The following is a 9,638-nucleotide window of genomic DNA, read 5'->3' on the forward strand; positions in this document are numbered from 1 at the left end:
AGAAGGGGACTCTTTTTTGTGAACTATGTTCGCTTTGACAATCTCTCTTCTTGATTTTTGGGTATTCTAAGACATGATCAGATTCAGAGTTTCCATCACAATATTCTCCCATTTCTCTCTACCATTCCATGTGTGTGCTTGCGGATGCAAATGGTTGAAGATATATGAATCTCCAAGGTTCGTGTCTTTGGACCTACTGCAACTCCAAGGTTGATTTGTGGGTGCTTTCGTAAATAGGTATCTTCTAATTCTATTTATTTTTTTTAGAGGAAAAAAAATCTATTTTCTATATCTTCCTTTATATATATTTATCTCTTGGCTGTTAATTTTTTAATAGTGGTAGTAGGAAATATTTAAACCACCTAAACTTTTTTTTGTTTTTTTTTTTTTGAAAAACAAACCACCTAAATATTATTTGAAAAAATAATGAAAGAGAAAATGTTATGTAAACTAAAATTAATAAAAGTTGTCAAATTATTAAAATTGTGGCTTAAAAATGCCAAGTCACTTTTTTATTAGTCAATTAAAGGTCCACTTAAGGGCATAATTATTTAGAATCATTTTTTAAATCTCAACCACTTATTTTATAAATAGACACCAAGAACAATATAATCAAATAGACACCAAACTCAACTCTCATGTGGATTAAAAATTTATTTTATCCAAAAAATTTTAAGATTTTATGATTTGATTCCTCGTTGAAAATTGTGTATAAATATATAGTAAAGGTTTTGAGCATTCTATACATAGAGAAACTTAAAAAGCAAGGAGAGGCTCAGTGTTGAAAGATATGAAGATCAGTCCAACCTTTGGCATCACTCTCTTTTTGCTTCTTTTGGTATGCAATTTCTTTACTCTTACTCCTTTTTGCTGCTTGTTAAGTTCGTCGTCGATCGGGGACGGATTCCTCGCGAGTAACCCATCCCTTACTAGGGACTTCTCGTTCCCTGCCCCTCTCTCAAATAGCAGGAATGGGGACCTAAACGTCCCCGCATGGACGACGAGGATGGGGAAGACATTCCGTTTCCAACCCAATCACCTCCCTTCTTGGTGTGTTTCTCAAAGATAATTTTTTTTTTTTATCCACCAGATGTAGGGTTTAGGAGTTTTAAACTAAACAATTTCAACCTTTGTGTGATTTTTGAAGATAATTTTAGGGCTTTTTTTGTCCGAGTTCCTACAATATTTGTCGTTAAACCCCACTTTCTTTTTCTTCTTAAACTTTTAATTTCATTCTCCATTGAGAAACCTTTGAAGTTTTCAAAAGAAATTGGGCATTATTACGAGAACCTAAGCTTGTAAATGGTGATATCTCGATCATTTACTCTTTTCTTATTTCTTTCATTTCATGGTGGGGCATTTAATTAGCTTGTCAGCAGCATAGAATCAAGATATGAACACTGGAGAAAGGTGATGGAAGACGAGCCATTACCAGCGAAGAAAGATTGCCTTGATCATACACAGCTTGAAAATAAAAAGTCTTTCGTTAGGGATATCAAGCCACGGCCGAGTGTCATGTTTGTCAAAATAAAGTTTTTCATGAAAGATATAGAACCACCACCAAGTGCCATGCTTTATCCCGATATTGTCAAAACAAAATTTTTCGTCAAAAAAGATGTAGAGTCACGACCAAGTGTCACAATTTATCCAAATGATGAGAAGATAAAATTTGTCGTCAAAGATATAGAGCCACGACCAAGTGTCACATTTTATACCGATGATATCAAGACAGAGCATTTTGACAAAGATATAGAGCCACAACCAAGTGCCACATTTTATTCCAATGATGTCAAAACAAAGCTTTTCATCAAAGATATAGAGTCACGACCAATTTTCACGTTTTATCCAAATGATGTCAAGACAAAACTTTTTGTCAAAATATAGATCAGCCACGATCAAGTGCCGCATTTTATCCTAATGATGTCAAAAGGCAAGTCACTTTATAATCTCCATCGATGGATCTTTGTGAGAAATTTCATGTTTAATAAATTTTAAAAACAATATTATATTACCCAATATTTGTTTGCTCCTTTTTTTTAAAAAAAAACAATTGTTAGTGATTTTTTAAAATTCATTTTTAATTCTTTTATGAAAATTGTTTGAATTATGGAAATTCATTTTTAACAGAAAATTTTATGTAATTATGAAATTTATAGACATTTTTAAAATTCACAGATGGACACAAAATTGAACGTTGTGATCCTTTTAAACATAAAATTCAATTTTATGCATGTAGTTTTAATTTTTATAAAATATGGAATTGGTTAATGATTTTACACAAAATCAAAATTGACATTGGTAACATTATTCATTTCTTGTTTTTCATTTTCAGTTTTTTAAAAACATAAATGTTTGGTAACTGCTTTTATTTTTCATTTCTTTATGGAATGTTTCCAAAATTCTTGTTTTTTGGTTCCCGTTTCTTAGTTTTCTTCAAAACATAAATAAAATCGTTATTTTATCATTTTCAACTTATAAAATGTATGATAAATATTTTTAAAAAATTAATATTTAATTTAAAATTTTAGAAAACCAAAAATAAGAAATAGTTACCAAAACCTGCTCCGTTTCTTTTTCAATAAAAAAATAATAATAAATAAGAAATAGTTGTCAAGTTTTATTTTATTCATTAAAAGAATCCAGAAGTAGGAAAATTACATAACAATTCTTATTAGATATTTTTTGTTACTTGACCCAACCAAGTCTATATAAGGACTTGAGCACTCCAAAAGTAGTTAGGGTATCAGGGTGTCGCTTTCCCTGATGAAGACTCGCCACAAATCAGTAGGTCAGAATTTCGGATTAGAGTTGGTCGAAATATTTTTTCCATTATATATATATATATATATATATATATATATATATATATAAAAGATAGAGAATATCTAAAAATTGTCTATTTAAATGAGGATGCTAGCGGATAATTAATCAACCTTTTAAAATGATAGTATCTAAAGGAAAAAAAAATAGAAGTAGACGATAAAGCATTCTCAAGACCAGAACCGACCCGAACCATGTGAGTTTGGAATCCTTGCTCCAAACCCTATAAATTTAAATGAGAAATTTCCTAGGAGAGGTGAATGACCCATTCCCACCCTTCATACACTACTAACTCCAAAATAGACTTTTTTTTTCTAAAACTAAGAGTTTGTTCAATCAAAATATTGCATAAAAGACAATCTAAAATCAATCGGTAATATAACATCACATCATAAAATTATCTATAAAATTATTAACAATTTGATTAAACCACTAATTTTTGATAAAAAATTGTGAGTTCGAATTCTCAATTACTGTATATTAAAAAAACAAAAAACAAAAAACAAATCAACGAAGCATTTAGCCATCAAAATTGTCTTTTTAAATAATTCTTCTAACATAAAAATTGCAACATAAATTTGAAGTGAAATTCAAAACTTGTTTTTTTCACTGGTTGTATTAATTTGTTAATATAATAAATACCAAATCAATATAAATAACATGTCAAAAAAATAAATATAAATGAATAGAGCTTTGTAAAAATTAGATTTTTTTTTTCTCTTTTCCCTCTGTCTTTGGAAGCAAAAATTAGAATTGTAACTTCAATGATGGTTCTGAATAACAATATAATGAATCAGCAATGGAGTTCTCAAAAGCAAACACTATCGTCTACGGCTGAATCCAACATCGAAGGAGCGTCCTTAGATGGAGGAGAAGCGCCGCGACGCCGCAAATTTGCCGGTGAACAGCACCGATTCTCCCTCATCGGAGCCGCCTTCGTCGCGTCGTCGAGCCGGAGCTCAGAAGCGGAAGGCCAGCGCTCTTGGCGTCTCTAACACCTCCTCCGCGCCCTCCAAACGTGTTACTCGGGACAAGTCTGCGCTCTCGCATCCTCAAAATCATAGCGGCCCCTTCACCCGAGCTCGACTGGGCCCTAACAATGTCGCTGGAACAGCATCGGGTAATGCGGCTGGAGGTCTGGCCGCCGCCGCCGCGGGATCGGTTAAGCTGGAGGGCTCTGTTCTTCATTCGGAAGTTCAGCGTGGAGAGGCGATAGTCGCCGCGGCGGAGGAATTGAACAAGGTGAGTAGATTGGCGAATTTGGAGGCGTCGTTCGAAGCTGATTTTGAAGCTATTAATCTCGGGGTGCGGATGTTCATGCCGTTCCGAATCACTGCGGTGAGTTTGGTGTATTGTTGTGCGAGATCCTGATTTATGCAATTTATGATAGGGGTTTGTCAAAATGACCTCCCTGTTGAGAAATGGGGGGTAAAGGAGAAATTTAGAAGTGAGACCTTGGTGTTTAAGTACCGTGAAGAAAAGCTCCCCAATTTTCTTTCTTGTGATTATAAATTCAGCATCTCAATGGCGAATATCTAGAATGTACATTTTTGGCTTCGTTTGTCTGTTTCAATGGAAGTTCAATGCACGAACGAGAGTAGTTTAAAGAGAAAATGTGTATAAGGAAATGGTGGAAGAAAGAGTAGTTACATGTTGAGCTCCGTTTGCTTTTCTAAAACTGTGGTAGAATGCAAGAAAATGAGAAAATTTTTTAGCCCTCTTTAAAGTTAATGGTGTTCGGGTGAATTGTGAATAAGGATGGTTTAAGCAACAGGAAATTGGATCCCCTTCATAACTTTCTAGCTTATTTGTTGTGGCTTTGTTCCATGCTTCATTTTAGAAAACCTCAAAGGGTTTCAAAAATACAGGGCACTTCTAATGAATAAGTGAAAATATTATCTTGTCATCTTGTAGATTATCGCATTGTAGGTTGGAGAAAATTCGGGGTTTGGGGCCTTGTGTCAATACCTAAACAGAAAAACTCTCCAATTATTTAATCTTTTTTATTGTGTGCATGTGTGTGTGATTTTATTTTGTGACTCAATGACGAATTGGATTAGGCTTCAATTGTCTATTTCCATTGAAGTTCAATGCATTTTTGAATTGGCCTCAAGATGTAAACTCTAAACCTGGTTAATTTTTTGGTCGTGAGTGAGTGATTTCTGCATCAGCAGCAGCCTAAAATAAAAGGTTCATGGCAGTGCACCAAATCTTCTTTATCTGGCTACTTTTATGAAGGATGATCTATGCTGTCTTGGATTGGACATTCTAAGGTAGTAAGCAATAGGTGTCTGTTGTATGTTTCATGGACATGAAGGAGTTTCGATCAATAGTTTCTGTTCCCTTTTTTGGCCTCTATTTCTTGTGTGCATGGTTTGCCTCTTACAGCTTCTCAATTAGCTAGAATATGTAGTGATTTTAAATTGACCTAGTTAGCGGATTGCTTGCTACCTTAGAATTTAACCCTGCAATAAATTTAATCCTTCCATGCTTGACAAGTTTTTCCTTTCTGATCCCTAGATCAAGCTTAATCTGAGGTTTTGCTTTCCTTTATTAGTAAGAGAGATCCACAAGTTTATTAATTGTTGCTTGATATTTGTTTTCAGGTTGGTTTTCATGGACAAAAGTCCATCCTATTGAGGAACGCACGATGTCTTCTTTTTTCAGTGGAAAGTCTGGCACTCGAAGTCCTGATATGTATATTGACATACGTAATTGGATTATGAAGAAATTCCATGCAAATCCTAGTATGCAAATTGAATCAAAAGATTTATCAGAGCTGGAAGTTGGAGAACTGGAAGCTAGACAGGAGGTGATGGAGTTTCTAGACCACTGGGGTTTGATTAATTTTCATCCTTTCATACCCACCGATTCCACTTCAACAAGTGACGTTGACGATGAAAATCTGAAGGAATCTTTGGTTGAGAAGTTATTTCAGTTTGAAACATTAGAATCCTGCCCATCTATTGTTCCAAAGACTAATGTTACCACCACAGCCCCCCCTAGATTGCTCCGAGAATCTGCAATTCCTGAGGAGATGGTGAGGCCTGAGGGTCCATCTGTTGAGTACCACTGTAACTCGTGCTCTGCTGATTGCTCTAGGAAACGGTACCACTGCCAGAAGCAGGTTGGTTTTCAATTCAAACTCCCTTAAACAGTTTATTGTTGGAATATCAAACTTGTATTTTAGATAACGTGGCTGCAAAACCATGTCATTTGGTTAAATTTGTGTATTTATATACTTTTTACTTACTTAGGGGGCTAGGTTCTTTAGTTTACTCTGGGCTATAAGAGAGGGGCGTGAGGTGAGGAAATGGAAACAAAATTTTGTATCTTAGTGTTTTTTCTTCACCACTCATGTCACTTGCATTTGTAAACCATATTATTAAATACTAAATACTTTCCGAGTTTGAGTTGAAATGACTATGTCAATATTGTTGAGGATGAATGTTTAAATTACTTGGAGTTATCTAGAATCTGTGTAGTTATTGGCTGTGTTTCATTAGGCTGAACTTTTAGTCCATCTTTTGATACATGCCTGAATGTAGCTTTGGAAAAAGTAAGATTTGAATTGAAGTTCAAACCAATTTTCTTTTTGAATAACAAGATTGGTGCACTATTTGATGCTATTTAAAAAATAGCTCTAATGCTACTAGGGATATTTAAATATCATGAGTTGTCAAGTCAGAAGTTACATAATATATATATATATACACACACACAATTCCATATCAACTGATAATATTCATCTTTGACAGGCAGATTTTGATTTGTGTACGGAGTGCTTTAACAATGGGAAATTCGATTCTGATATGTCTTCATCAGATTTTATTCTCATGGAGCCTGCTGAGGTTCCTGGTGCTAGTGGAGGTAAGTGGACAGATCAGGAGACTCTCCTCCTCCTTGAGGCTTTAGAGCTTTACAAGGAAAACTGGAATGAGATTGCAGAACATGTGGCCACCAAAACTAAAGCTCAATGTATATTGCACTTCATTCAAATGCCAATTGAGGATACCTTTCTTGAATCTGAGGACAATGTTGAGGTCAGTCCAAAAGAAACTGCTGTTCCACCTTCAAGCGAAAATGATTCGTCAGTTCCTGCTGATATCACTGAACCAATGGATAATAAGCCCACTGGAAAAGAGGCTTTGAATGTAGAAAATGCGAACAAAGACGATACAGGTGAGGTAAAAGTTGGGCAGGAGAATTCAAAATCAGAGGATGTTGGAGATAAGGCTGCTTTAGATAAGTCCAAATCAGATGATGGTGGTCAGAAGGTTTCTGAAGACATTGCCTTGAATGCTTTGAGGGAGGCATTCGAAGCCATTGGTTATGTATTAACACCTGAGCGCCGACTGTCATTTGCTGATGTAGGGAACCCCGTCGTGGCATTGGTAAGTTGAAAGTTTGAACATAAGAACTAATTAAATAGGTAGTCCTCCTAATTTTTTTATCAATCTTGAATAACTTTCTATTCATTAGTAGATCCCAAATCAACTATAGTAGATTTGTCGTTTGTCAGATCAATATAGGGTGATTTCATTGTTTTCCGAGTCAGGTTAGGACTAGGTCTCTTGATTTTGAATTTCCTTGTTTTTCATTAAAAGCATCTAAAATTAAAACCACTATTTAGATTTGTGCAGTGAACCAAAACTTAGAGTCATCCCTTAAGTTGGTTACTTGTGTCTGTTGAACTTGGTTTCTGGAATTTTCATCAATATTCTTAGTCCCAAAGATGGATACTTTGGATGACATGGCAGGCATCTTAATTCTTGTTAGCCTATAAGATGGAGCAGTTTGATGTTCACTTTGTATGAACTTTACTACTTTGCTTGGAGATGTATGTCAACTACGTAGCTTTTGCAGCTTCTTGCAATATTTTCCCTTTCCTTTAATCATTATATATTTCAGTTCAAATAACTCTCTACGCTATAAAACATAGGTTTATCTTGAACCTGCCTTAGCCTTCTAGAATTTTGCTAAGTGATCTGTGTTTGTACACTATCCAAGTTCTGGCAGTTATCTTTACAAGTTCTCATTCAGTGGCTGTTAACATCACTCAGACTTACCTTCAGTTTAGTTATTATCATGTTTATCATATTTATAGATGGAGTGCAATGCTGAAGCTTATACTCTTTGTCCCTTCCCAGGAATAAGCACTCCTTATAACCATAAATTTCAGTCCTGATTGTTTAACTATTTTTAAATATTTCTTTTGCAGGCTGCATTCCTTGCACGCTTTTTGATCAGATGTTGCTAGTGCATCAGCGCATTTTTCTTTGAAAAGCATATCTCAGAATCTCCCAGTTTAGAACTGGCTACAAGGCACTGCTTTATTTTAGAAGATCCACCAGATGACAAGAATGCACAATCTAATTCAGAGAGGTACTTGACGTAAGACTTGACATGTTTGTTTTCAGATTGGTTCTTTCTTTGATCACACCAATACTTTTGCAGTGTTGTAAATGTGGAAGCTCAGAAAAATGACAATGAACAGTGTGAAAAACAGAGACAAGACGATTCTACTTCAGTCTTAGATGACAGAGCCTTATCAACTAATAAGTAATAACAAAAATGGTGAATCTGTGACAAAAGAACAACAGTGGATAATGGAAATTCTTCAGATGCTATTAGAGAACATGATCCAGTCATTATTCACGGTTCAGATGGAACAAGTAATTTGAATGAATTGAGAGAACCAGAATTGCTGAAGGATGAAAGAACAGGCATTGTGAAGGAATCTGAAAATCTAGAATCAAATTTAACTACAAATCCGGTTGAAAAGTTGGGAGAAGGAACTCATGTTGAAAAGCCATCACAACCAATATTGTCGTCAGAGGATGTACATATGTCAGATTTGGAGCATGCTGAAAGAACTGATCAGAAACAAGTTCCATCTCATTCTGCCAAAACTTCAAAAGATTTAGATGATGTACCAAATCCTTTACCCTCTGTGAATGAGCCTCAGCCACTAATTGCTGCCAATTCAGTGAAAGAAGCCTCGAATGATGGAGCTGTGGTGCTTGATTCTCACAAAAAATATGAAACTTCACAAACTGAAACATCTAATTCTGTGGTTGACCAGGAGCAAGCACGGTCTCTGATTCTTTGCTCTCAGCAGACAATGCAATGCCACAACCAGTTAACCCGAATTCGGTGATTGAAAGTGGAGCAGGTACGTGTTTTCTTCCCTCTAGATGTAACATTGTAGTTTTTGGACTTCCCACCAGTTTCAGTTACATTTTGCTGTTTTGTGAAGAAATTTGTTCAATGCTTTCCAAAGCTTTGCATGTTTTACGGGGATGGAGAATACAGTTATTTTCTTTTGAATAATATTGACTTTGACTTGTTTTTAGGAAGTTTCTCGTGTACTGTGGTGTATGTTTCTGTAAAGAAGGAATCATCAAGAAAAGAACCGCAAAAGGAATGAAGGACTTCGTTGTTAAGTTTTGCTATGAATTTTGAACTTGGGATTGTCCAATGATAAAATGCCTAATCTTAGAGAAAATCTTGTTTCTTAATGGTTCGATAAATTTCTTTTCACCTGCAAATAGGAAAATTCTTTCCTTCAAATTAGACAAGAGGTTAAGCTATATTTGATCATTGTCTGCTAGTTGTGATTTACTCTCATCCAATCATCCGAAGTGCGATTCTGACTTTTTTTTTTTTATTGATAGAAACCTGAAGGTATTTAATCACAAAAGGCAAACAAAACAACCTAAGGGCTGGGGAAGAGTGATCCCCCACCCGGCTGGAGCTATAAGATGACTTTCCAGTTGTTCATAACATGGAACTGCCGTAGTTACAAAAGAATTTCC

The 9,638-nt window shown here is 35.2% G+C and overlaps 2 pseudogenes across 1 annotated transcript; both read left to right on the forward strand.

Annotated features, from left to right (window-relative positions):
- The first annotated feature begins 790 nt into the window (after window positions 1-790).
- LOC148207662 (uncharacterized) lies at window positions 791-1,946 on the forward strand (annotated as a pseudogene).
- A 1,623-nt stretch (window positions 1,947-3,569) lies between these two features.
- Window positions 3,570-9,250, forward strand: LOC148207663 (SWI/SNF complex subunit SWI3D-like; annotated as a pseudogene). The gene is made up of 6 exons (XR_015787738.1): window positions 3,570-4,158; window positions 5,427-5,947; window positions 6,579-7,214; window positions 8,042-8,205; window positions 8,278-8,995; window positions 9,177-9,250. The product of XR_015787738.1 is annotated as an SWI/SNF complex subunit SWI3D-like (transcript).
- The last annotated feature ends 388 nt before the right edge of the window (window positions 9,251-9,638 follow it).

The sequence above is a fragment of the Momordica charantia genome, unplaced genomic scaffold (assembly GCF_013281855.1).
Source record: "Momordica charantia cultivar OHB3-1 unplaced genomic scaffold, Mcharantia_2.0 BLBB01000117.1, whole genome shotgun sequence".
Classification (NCBI taxonomy): domain Eukaryota; kingdom Viridiplantae; phylum Streptophyta; class Magnoliopsida; order Cucurbitales; family Cucurbitaceae; genus Momordica; species Momordica charantia.